The sequence below is a fragment of the Oncorhynchus nerka genome, linkage group LG2 (genome assembly GCF_034236695.1).
Source record: "Oncorhynchus nerka isolate Pitt River linkage group LG2, Oner_Uvic_2.0, whole genome shotgun sequence".
Classification (NCBI taxonomy): domain Eukaryota; kingdom Metazoa; phylum Chordata; class Actinopteri; order Salmoniformes; family Salmonidae; genus Oncorhynchus; species Oncorhynchus nerka.
Genome location: NC_088397.1, coordinates 61274524 through 61287023, shown reverse-complemented (window position 1 = coordinate 61287023; position 12500 = coordinate 61274524). Strand labels below are relative to the sequence as shown.

The 12500-nt window shown below is 46.4% G+C and overlaps 1 protein-coding gene across 4 annotated transcripts in view; it reads right to left on the bottom strand.

Moving 5' to 3' along the window:
- The window catches only part of foxp4 (forkhead box P4), a 239960-nt gene that overhangs the window by 143715 nt on the left and 83745 nt on the right, over positions 1–12500 (bottom strand). The window lies entirely within an intron of this gene.

Sequence of the window (12500 nt, the reverse complement as noted above, 5' to 3'; positions counted from 1 at the left end):
CCTAGACGGCCACTAGAGAGAGGGGGCTACCTAGACGGCCACTAGAGAGGGGGCTACCTAGACGGCCACTAAAGAGATGGGGCTACCTAGAGACTAGGCCACTAGAGAGAGGGGGCTACCTAGACGGCCACTAGAGAGAGGGGGCTACCTAGACGGCCACTAGAGAGAGGGGCTACCTAGGCGGCCACTAGAGAGAGGGCTACCTAGACGGCCACTAGAGAGAGGGGCTACCTAGACGGCCACTAGAGAGAGGGGCTACCTAGACGGCCACTAGAGAGATGGGGCTACCTAGACGGCCACTAGAGAGAGGGGGCTACCTAGACGGACACTAGAGAGAGGGGGCTACCTAGACGGCCACTAGAGAGGGGCTACCTAGACGGCCACTAGAGAGGGGCTACCTAGACGGACACTAGAGAGAGGGGCTACCTAGACGGACACTAGAGAGAGGGGCTACCTAGACGGACACTAGAGAGAGGGGGCTACCTAGACGGCCACTAGAGAGAGGGGGCTACCTAGACGGCCACTAGAGAGATGGGGCTACCTAGACGGCCACTAGAGAGAGGGGGCTACCTAGACGGCCACTAGAGAGAGGGGGCTACCTAGACGGCCACTAGAGAGAGGGGGCTGAATGGAGTCAGAGGTCAAATAAAGCCGTGACCACAGAGTTCCAGCTGCAAACCCAGAACAGTCGACCACTTTCTGCCATGCCGAGAAGGGATAGAGAAGATAATCAGCTTGGTGGACCTAGACTAAGAGAGAGAGGAGGGGACAAAGAGAAATAAAGGGAGGGAGGGAGAGCGAGAGAGGGAGAAAGTGAGTGAATGAATGAATGAATGAATGAGAAAGAGAAAAAAGGATAGAGAGAAAAAGAAAAGAAAAAGAGAGAACAATCACAATGGAATAAAAAAATAAGAGGGTGAATGGGATCCTTGGGCTGCTCAAAGGCTCCGTTGGAAAAAGCTGTAAATTCTGTTTATTATCCCCCATAAATATGACATCCCAGCATTCCAGAATTAGGCCTCAATGTGTGAAAAAATCATAAAACAGGAATATGGATTATCAGAGCGAGGAAGGGAAAAAGACGGAGAGCAGGAGAGAGACACGTGGAAGGCATTCATCTCCATGCACGTTTCATCTGAGCAGGAGTGTGTGTGTGTGTGTGTGTGTCTTTAATCCACATTGTCAGTATTACATGATCTTTAAAGAAACCGCCCACTCTGTGATGTCGTCTGTCTCATTTGAGGGCTCCCGAGTGGCACAGCAGTCTAAGGCACTGCATCTCAGTGCAAGAGGCGTCACTACAGACCCTGGTTCTATTCCAGGCTGTATCACAACTGGCCGTGATTGAGAGTCCCATTAAGGCGGCTCCCAGTGTCGTTAGGGTTTGGCCGGGGTAGAATTTGTTGTTAACTGACTTATCTAGTTAAATAAAGGTTCAATAAAAACACATAAACTTGTGGTTAACTGAATAAACCATTAGTGTGTGTGTTGGCTCTTCCCTAACCAGACAATATAGCAAGTGTATAAATATTTATTCCTAACCCCTAGGCTGTCTGACTGTTCCCTCTCCCCCAAACTCTCAGTTGCACACAACCCCATATCATCATTGATGGAGGCTTCTAAGGCCCAATCCTCATTTGAGATAACGCACATTTTAGCATCAATATCCTATTGACATCAATGCATGATTTGCTCTCAAGACAAGGGGAGTGCTCAAGTCAGGATTCTGAGTTAGGATTCTGCCCATAGTGGATCAAATATATACAGAAAGTGAAAGGTGAGGATGAAAGGAAGAAAGAAAAAGGAGAGAGTGAGGAGAGGGAGGGAGGAGACAGACAGGGAGAGAAAGAGAGGGGCCCCTTTTAAGAATGCAACAGGAAGTGGGCACTATGGAGGTCCCTTTGTATCGTCGTGGTAACAGCAGTGGGTGTTCTGTGACACTAGGCAACGGTTCCCCCCTCCCCCCTCTCACCTAGACCCCTGTTCCCCCAACCTATGTGACCTCTGGTGACCCCAGACACAAAGTGTGAGGGAAAGGTCAGAGCACGGGAATGCTTTTAGGAGATGACATCACTCCAACACAGACTGGCCCACAATTCACTGCCCAAAAACACACACAGTCACATACGCACACAGTCACATATGCACACAGTCACATACGCACACAGTCACATACGCACACAGTCACATACACACTAACGTTCACACCCAAGCACACACACAGTCACATACACACAGTCACATACGCACACAGTCACATACGCACACATACAGTCACATACGCACACACCCAAGCACACACAGTCACAGACACAGTCTCATACGCACACAGTCACATACGCACAGTCACATACACACAGTCACATACACACACACACAGTCACATACACACACACACACACACACACACACACACACACACACACACACACACACACACACACACACACACACACAGTCACTGGTGTTATTGAGGTTTCTATGCTTTGTCAGAATCACCTCTGTCCAATCAGAGAAGAGATATTAGAACTGAGTTTAAACATATGCACACACACGCCTCCCTCCTCTACCCGGCACACTCTGTTCTAGCCAGCCCTCCTTCTCCATCCTCTGTGCCTCAGCCCTGTCCATCCATCCCTCTCTCCCTGACCTGGAAGTGAACCTGAAGAGAGGACACTAGTGTCACTGTGACCTCTAGTCACCTCCAGGACCTGACTCCATTGGCCCAATCACCTCCCATTAAAACCAGATCACAGAATAGCACTATTCACACATACATACAGTACATACAGTACATACAGTACACACACACACACACACACACACACACACACACACACACACACACACACACACACAGGATGTGGTAGATGGTTGATGGTAGATGGTTGATGGTAGATAGTGTGGCTGTATGGTCAACTACAGTGGGGCAAAAAAGTATTTAGTCAGCCAACAATTGTGCAAGTTCTCCCACTTAAAAAGATGAGAGAGGCCTGTAATTTTCACCATAGGTACACTTCAGCTATGACAGACAAAATGAGGAAAAAAATCTAGAAAATCACATTGTAGGATTTTTAATTAATTTATTTGCAAATTATGGTGGAAAATAAGTATTTGGTCACCTACAAACAAGCAAGATTTCTAGCTCTCACAGACCTGTAACTTCTTCTTTAAGAGGCTCCTCTGTCCTCCACTCGTTACCTGTATTAATGGCACCTGTTTGAACTTGTTATCAGTATAAAAGACACCTGTCCACAACCTCAAACAGTCACACTACAAACTCCACTATGGCCAAGACCAAAGGGCTGTCAAAGGACACCAGAAACAAAATTGTAGACCTGCACCAGGCTGGGAAGACTGAATCTGCAATAGGTAAGCAGCTTGGTTTGAAGAAATCAACTGTGGGAGCAATTATTAGGAAATGGAAGACATACAAGACCACTGATAATCTCCCTCGATCTGGGGCTCCACGCAAGATCTCACCCCGTAGGGTCAAAATGATCACAAGAACGGTGAGCAAAAATCCCAGAACCACACGGGGGGACCTAGTGAATGACCTGCAGAGAGCTGGGACCAAAGTAACAAAGCCTACCATCAGTAACACACTACGCCGCCAGGGACTCAAATCCTGCAGTGCCAGACGTGTCCCCCTGCTTAAGCCAGTACATGTCCAGGCCCGTCTGAAGTTTGCTAGAGAGCATTTGGATGATCCAGAAGAAGATTGGGAGAATGTCATATGGTCAGATGAAACCAAAATATAACTTTTTTGTAAAAACTCAACTCGTCGTGTTTGTAGGACAAAGAACACCATACCTACTGTGAAGCATGGGGGTGAAAACATCATGATTTGGGGCTGTTTTTCTGCAAAGGGACCAGGACGACTGATCTGTGTAAAGGAAAGAATGAATGGGGCCATGTATCGTGAGACTTTGAGTGAAAACCTCCTTCCATCAGCAAGGGCATTGAAGATGAAACGTGGCTGGGTCTTTCAGCATGACAATGATCCCAAACACACCGCCCGGGCAACGAAGGAGTGGCTTCGTAAGAAGCATTTCAAGGTCCTGGAGTGGCCTAGCCAGTCTCCAGATCTCAACCCCATAGAAAATCTCCAAAACAGCTCCAAAACATCACTGCTCTAGAGGAGATCTGCACGGAGGAATGGGCCAAAATACCAGCAACAGTGTGTGAAAACCTTGTGAAGGCTTACAGAAAACGTTTGACCTCTGTCATTGCCAACAAAGGGTATATAACAAAGTATTGAGCTAAACTTTTGTTATTGACCAAATACTTATTTTCCACCATAATTTGCAAATAAATTCATAACAATTCCTACAATGTGATTTTCTTGATTTTTTTTCTCATTTTGTCTGTCATAGTTGAAGTGTACCTATGATGAAAATTACAGGCCTCTCTCGTCTTTTTAAGTGGGAGAACTTGCACAATTGGTGGCTGACTAAATACTTTTTTGCCCCACTGTATATGGAGGAAGAAGGGGGGGAGGAGATAGATTTCCAAACTCAAAGCTTGTTCTGAAACGGTCATTGTTTCACCCAATGTTCCCCTAACTTCCCAGGGCACGAATGACCTAACTTCAATCTGTCTCTGACTCTCTGTCTCTGAGTGTGTGTGTGTGTGTGTGTGTGTGTGTGTGTGTGTGTGTGTGTGTGTGTGTGTGTGTGTGTGTGTACGTCAATTATGCTGACTGTGTTTTAGTCTGAAATGTGAGTCACTCTCTTTTTCCTTCCTTATTTTCGTTTACAGTTGAGTGGCACTCCAAGAGGAAATGGCACTTCAGTGGCAGTGAGCTTCACTTTTCTCTCCCTCGGTCCCCCCTTTCTCTCCCTCCCTCTCTCTTTCATTCTCTCTCTTTCTCTTTCACCCCCTGCACAGTGGGCTGGCAGAGACCCAGGCTTCTGCAGCAGGTGGAATGTCAGAGAGAAAAAGGGGGGAGATAGAGAGAATGAAATGAAGGGGGTAATATAAAAGAGAGGGAGGGATAGAGGTACTGGTGAACACTTAGTGATCAAGCCTACATTCAAAATAATAGACTAAGGGGAAAAAATAAAGGAACGCGAGGGAGACACCTGGTTCTCGTCAGACACACACAAACACACACACGCACACGCACACACACACACACGCACCCATGCATGTGAATAAGCGCACACAGAGGGCTTTGGGTTTTGGGAGGGATTTGTCTGGTGATGTTTGTAACCTGTTATGCACAATTTAACATACAGTCCTTTGGAATCAACCTCCTCCCTCTCCCTCCCTCCTCTCACCCCTCAGAGAACAAGGGAGCATCATGCTGTCTCTCGAGAGGTCGTCTGGTCAGGGGTAGAAAGTGATAGAGCAAGAAAGAGAGAGAGAAAGAAAGAGAGAATTTTAAGTGAAGAACACTTAATAGATTGAGAGAGAAAAAAACAACATGCAGGAATCCTGGCTTTGTGAGAGAGGCTGGGGGCTCCACTTGTGTTCACTCCTGGTTCTTCCTCTCATACGTGCTCTCTTTCTTTCTCTCTCGCGCTTTTCTTTCTGGGTATGGGGTACAGCTTGAGTTGTTCCATCTCCCTCTGGTCTCGGGGTGGGGAGGCAGGACTTCCCCCCTCTCCTATGTCCTCTCTCTTTTCTCTCGTTCTGTTCTTTCTGGAGAGGCAGACAGGGCACATTCCTCAGGGAGGCCCAGGCGCCCTTTTCTGACACGTCTCAGAAATACACCCCTCCCTACATCCCCCCACCCCCTCTCCCTCTATCCCACAGCCCTCCCTCCCTCCACCATTCCCCCATCCATCTCTCTCACCCTCTTACCCACTCCCCTTATGTTACATCTACCTGCCTGTAGGAACTCTCTCGCTCTCTTTCTCACACACCCTACACTTTCACTCCTCTCACTACCTAGGGCTGGGTGGTATACAGTATTTCACAACACTGACTTTACAAAACATTAGCAACACCTTCCTAATATTGTGTTGTACCCCCTTTTGCCCTTAGAACAGACTTAATTTGTCGGTGCATGGGCTACAAGGTGCCGAAAGCGTTCCATAGGGATGCTGGTCCATGTTGACGCCAATGCTTCCCACAATTGAGTCAGGTTGGCTGGATGTCCTTTGGGTGGTGGACCATTCTGGATACACACAGGAAAATGTTGAGCGTCAAAAACCCAGCAACGTTGCAGTTCTTGACACACTGAAACCGGTGTGCCTGGCACCTACTACCATACCCCGTTCAAAGGCACTTCAATCTTTTGTCTTGCCAGTTCACCCTCTGAATTGCACACATACACAATCCATGTCTCAAGGCTTAAAAATCCTTCTTTCACCTGGATTTACTTGGTGAGTCTATGTCATGGAAAGAGCAGGTGTTCCTGATGTTTTGTACACTCAGTGTAGATACCGGTATTTATGGACCAGTTTGGGTTTTTACTGTACCTTTTATAACGGTATTTCAATGTTTGGTTTGTTAATGTGATACACTTCTGCCATTTGTAACGTCCATTTTTTTTTCTCTCTCTCCGCTCTCTCTTTCTTCATGCCACTTTCCACACAGACCACCTCCCCTGTCACTCAAAGAGCGCTGTTGTTTTTGCTCCACCATTTTCTATTTCACCTTTATTTAACCAGGGAGGCCAGTTGAGAACAAGTTCTCATTTACAACTGCGACCTGGCCAAGATAAAGCAAAGCAGTGTGACACAAACAACAACACAGAGTTACACATGGAGTAAACAAATGTACAGTCAATAACACAATACAAAAGTATATATACAGTGTGTGAAAATGAGGTAATATTAGGGAGATAAGGCAATAAATAGGCTGTAGTGGCGAAGTAATTAAAATTGAGAAATTAAACACCGGAGTGATAGATGTGCAGAAGATGAATGTGCAAGTAGAGATACTGGGGTGCAAAGGAGAAAAAAATGATGGGGATGAGGTAGTTGGATGGGCTATTTACAGATGGGCTATGTACAGGTGCAATGATCGGCAAGCTGCTTTGACAGCTGATACTTAAAGTTAGTGAGGGAGATATGAGCCTCCAGCTTCAGTGATTTTTGCAATTCGTTCCAGTCATTGGCAGCAGAGAACTGGAAGGAAAGGCAGCCAAATGAGGAATTGGCATTGGGGGTGACCAGTGAAATATACCTTCTGGAGCGTGAGCTACAGATGGGTGCTGCTATGGTGACCAGTGAGATATATCTTCTGGAGCGTGTGCTACGGATGGGTGCTGCTATGGTGACCAGTGTGCTCAGATAAGGGGGGACTTTACCTAGCAGCGACTTGTAGATGATCAGGAGCCAGTGGATTTGGCGACAAGTATGTAGCGAGGGCCAGCCAATGAGAGCATACAGGTCGCAGTGGTGGGTAGTAAATGGGGCTTTGGTGACAAAATGGATGGCACTGTGATAGACTGCATCCAATTTGCTGAGTAGAGTGTTGGAGGCTATTTTGTAAATGACATTGCCAAAGTCAAGGATCAGTAGTATAGTCAGCTTTACGAGGGTATGTTTGGCAGCATGAGTGAAGGATGCTTTGTTGCGAAATAGGAAGCTGATTCTAGATTTAATTTTGGATTGGAGATGCTTAATGTGAGTCTGGAAGGAGAGATTAGAGTCTAACCAGACACCTAGGTATTTGTAGTTGTCCACATACTGTCCACAAGTCAGAACAGTCCAGAGTAGTGATGCTGGACGGGTGGGCAGATGCAGGCAGCGATCGGTTGAAGACAATGCATTTAGTTCTACTTGCATTTAAGAGCAGTTGGAGGCCACGGAAGGAGAGTTGTATGGCATTGAAGCTCATCTGGAGGTTAGTTAACACAGTGTCCAAAGAAAGGCCAGAAGTATACAGAATGGTGTAGTCTGCGTAGAGGTGGATCAGAAAATCACCAGCAGCAAGAGCGACATCATTGATGTATACAGAGAAAAGAATCGGCCCGAGAATTGAACCCTGTGGCACCCCCATAGAGACTGCCAGAGGTCCGGACAACAGGCCCTCCGATTTGACACACTGAACTCTGTCTGAGAAGTAGTTGGTGAACCAGGCAAGGCAGTTATTTGAGTCTGCCGATAAGAATGTGGTGATTGACAGAGTCGAAAGCGTTAGCCAGGTCAATGAATATTATTAGCATTGTCTTTTATCGGTGGCGGTTATGATATGATATTGTTTAGGACCTTGAGCGTGGCTGAGGTGCACCCATGACCAGCTCGGAAACCAGATTGCATAGAGGAGAAGGTACGGTGGGATCTGGTCGGTGATCTGTTTGTTAACTTGGCTTTCGAAGACCTTAGAAAGGCAGGGTAGGATAGATATGGCTCTATAACAGTTTGGGTTTAGAGTGTCTCCCCTTTGAAGAGGGGGGTGACCGTGGCAGCTTTCCAATCTTTGGGGGATCTCAGACGATACGAAAGAGAGGTTGAACAGGCTCGTAATAGGGGTTGCAACCATTTCGGCAGATCATTTTAGAAAGAGAGGGTCCAGATTGTCTAGCCTGGCTGATTTGAAGGGGTCCAGATTTTGCAACTCTTTCAGAACATCAGCTATCTGGATTTGGGTGAAGGAGAAGTGGGGGAGGTTTGGGTGGTTGCTGTGGGGGTGCAGGGCTGTTGACCGGGGTAGGGGTAGCCAGGTAGAAAGCATGGTAAAAATGCCAGGTAAAAATGCTTACTGAAATTCTCAATTATTGTGGATTTATCGGTGGTGACAGTGTTTCCTAGCCACAGTGCAGTGGGCAGTTGGGGGGGGTCCTCTTATTCTCTATGGACTTTACAGTCCCAGAATTTTGGGGATTTTGTGCTACAGGATGCCAATTTCTGTTTGAAAAAGCTAGCCTTAGCTTTCCTAACTGCCTGAGTATATTGTTTCCTATATTCCCTGAAAAGTTGCATATCGCGGGGGCTATTCGATGCTAATGCAGTACGCCACAGGATGTTTTTGTGCTGGTCAAGGGCAGTCAGGTCTGGAGTGAACCAAGGGCTATATCTGTTCCTGGTACTACATTTTTTGAATGGGGCATGCTTATTAAAGATGGTGAGGAAGGCCCTTTTAAAGAATAACCAGGCATCCTCTACTGACGGAATGAGGTCAATATTCTTCCAGGATACCCGGGTCAGGTCGATTAGAAAGGCCTGCTCACAGAAGTGTTTTAGAGAGCGTTTGACAATGATGAGGGGTGGTAGGTTTGACCGCAGACCCATTACGGACGCAGGCAATGAGGCAGTGATTGCTGAGATCCTGAAGACAGCGGAGGTGTATTTGGAGGGCAGGTTGGTTAGGATGATATCTATGAGGGTGCCCGTGTTTACAGATTTGGGGTTGTACCTGGTAGGTTCATTGATCATTTGTGTGAGATTGAGGACATCTAGCTTAGATAGTAGGACGGCCGGAGTGTTACGCATGTCCCAGTTTAGGTCACCTAACAGTACGAGCTCTGAAGATAGATGGGGGCAATCAATTCACATATGGTGTCCAGGGCACAGCTGGGGGCTGAAGGTGGTCTATAACAAGTGGCAACGGTGAGAAACTTGTTTCTGGAAAGGTGGATTTTTAAAAGTAGAAGCTAGAATTGTTTGGGCACAGACCTGGATAGTATGACAGAACTCTGCAGGCTATCTCTGCAGTAGATTGCAACTCCGCCCCCTTTAGCAGTTCTATCTTGTCGGGAAATGTTATAGTTAGGGGATGGAAATGTCAGGATTTTTGGTGGCCTTCCTAAACCAGGATTCCTACACGGCTAGGACATCCGGGTTGGCACAGTGTGCTAAAGCAGTGAATAAAACAAACATAGGGAGGAGGCTTCTAATGTTAACATGCATGAAACCAAGGCTTTTACGGTTACAGAAGTTTAAAAAATGAGAGCGCCTGGGGAATGGGAGTGGAGCTAGGCGCTGCAGGGCCTGGGTTAACCTCTACATCACCAGAGGAACAGAGGAGGAGTAGGATAAGGGTACGGCTAAAGACTATGAGAACTGGTCGTCTAGTGCCATCGGAACAGAGAGTAAAAGAAGTGGAAGAATAGATTCAAGGCTAAATGTACAGACAAGGGTTTGGTAGGATGTGAATACAGTGGAGGTAAACCTAGGCATTGAGTGACGATGAGAGAGGTTTTGTCTCTAGAGACACCATTTAAACCAGGTGAGGTCACCGCATGTGTGGGAGGTGTTTGTGCAACAGTATCTTGTAAATCAAAGAGGAATAGGCGATGCATGAATATGTTAGCTACATGAAGTAGCTAAGAGAAAACATTTAATGTAGTCAAAGATTATAGGGTACCCTAGGAAACACTGACCAACACTTTGGTTCCTACCCTGTCACAATAACTCCTCCCTGGCTTTCTGAGTTCGTTGTCATGTCAAACACTGTATTCAAAGTGCCCACTATTATAATCTAACTATAGAATTTGAATAATCATTATATTTCTATGATTTCTACAGTTCACACAAGCCGCAAGTCAAATAGTAATTGCAATATTTGGTTAAAAATAAGGCATATTTTTTTGCCTATATTGTGCAGTCCTAAATTGCAGTCTGAAAATGATCAAATTAGTGCATGAAATGCATTTTATTTTTGAAAATGCTGAAAATAATTTTGGGTTTAAGTTTAATTGAACAGTATAAAACAATCAGAATAGAGAAAGACACATTGAAATGACTTAGAATGTACAGTGTATGTGTTGCCATCATAGGGTCATGAATAACTCATAAAGCAAAATGAAAGCACACTTTTATAATTGAAAAACCAAACACCATCAAATACCATCATACCATCACATATATTTGGGCCATATCGCCCAGCCCTATCAATACCCTTCCCTGACTTTACCCTGCGACCTGCTGCTTTGACCAAAAAGAAAGAGAGAGAGAGAGAGAGAGAGAGAGAGAGAGAGAGAGAGAAGAGAGAGGCCGTGGAGGGGTTTGACGGCTGGAGATGGCTGTGATTTTTCCCAGGCTCCCAAGGGGCCCAGGGAGAGACAGCATTGTATTCTGACAACGCCGCCTGTGAAGAGCACTGTGTGTGTGTGTGTGTGTGTGTGTGTGTGTGTGTGTGTCTCATGATTTTACATGTGGAATATCACACAATTTCACGTGTAGTTTCATGTTATCAAATTAACTTCATATAACATAACATGATCACATGAAAACACACACACTTCACATGTGATCACGTGAAATTCATGTGGTTTTTCTGTAAGGGGTGTGTTTGCATGTGCGTGCGTGTGTGTGTGTGTAAAGAGGCTCAGTGGTTCCTCTCTGTTTCAGTGCGTCTAAACAGGGTGTTTAACCACCTACACTGCTCTGTACTTCAGGCGGATGAGGAGAATAGAGGAGGTTAGAAGAAAAAGGGAAAGAGAGAGAGACAGGGGGAGAAAACGGGTATTTAAGGTATAGCTGTGATATCAAAGGACCATGCAATGCTTACTGGCACAGAACTCAGATCTGGGCTGGAGAGTGGGGAGAGGGGGGTATTGAGTGGTGATGACAGGAGAACACAAATACACAGATCACTGTTCTACTCTTCATGGAGCGAAAGAGAAGGAGAGAGAGAGAGACAGACAGATGTAAATATCTCCATTCCATCATGGTATGATAAATTAGATGCACAGTAGAGATTCTGACTAGACCGACTGTAACTCCAGGAACTAGAGGAACGGTTGAGATTCTCTTCCGTCAAGCAGAGAGGGCGCGAGTGAGGAAGAGAGGGAGAGGAAGAGAGGGAAAGAGAGAGAGAGAGAGAGAGGAAGAGAGGGAAAGAGAGAGACAGAGGGAATGAGAGAGGAAGAGAGGGAAAGAGAGAGACAGAGAGAGAGTGAGAGAGGAAGAGAGGGAAGGAGAGAGACAGAGGGAATGAGAGAGGAAGAGAGGAAAGAGAGAGACAGAGGGAATAAATTAGATGCACAGAGAGAAGAGACTGGGAAAGAGAGAGATTCAGAGAGAGGGCGCCAGTGAGAAGAGAGGGAGAGGAAGAGAGGAAAGAGAGAGAGAGGGAGAAGAGGGGAATGAGAGAGGAAGAGAGGGAAAGAGAGAGACAGAGGGAATGAGAGAGAAGAGAGGGAAAGAGAGAGACAGAGAGGGAAGGAGAGAGACAGAGGGAATGAGAGAGGAAGAGAGGGAAAGAGAGAGACAGAGAGAGAGTGAGAGAGAGAGGAAGAGAGGGAAGGAGAGAGACAGAGGGAATGAGAGAGGAAGAGAGGGAAAGAGAGAGACAGAGAGAGAGTGAGAGGAAGAGAGGGAAGGAGAGAGACAGAGGGAATGAGAGAGGAAGAGAGGAAAGAGAGAGACAGAGAGAGAGAGTGAGAGAGGAATAGAGGGAAAGATAGAAAGCGAGAGGGTGGTATGTTTGAGGTTGGTAAGGCATATAAGGGAGGAAATAACCACTGCATACACACACAGACGCACACCAAGACACGCAGGTGCAACAACACAGAAAAAAAGAGACGGGGCCACAGAATAAAGAGCTACTTGTGTGAGGTACGGTTGAGGGTTTGTATCCAGTGCTGGAGGTTTCAGAGG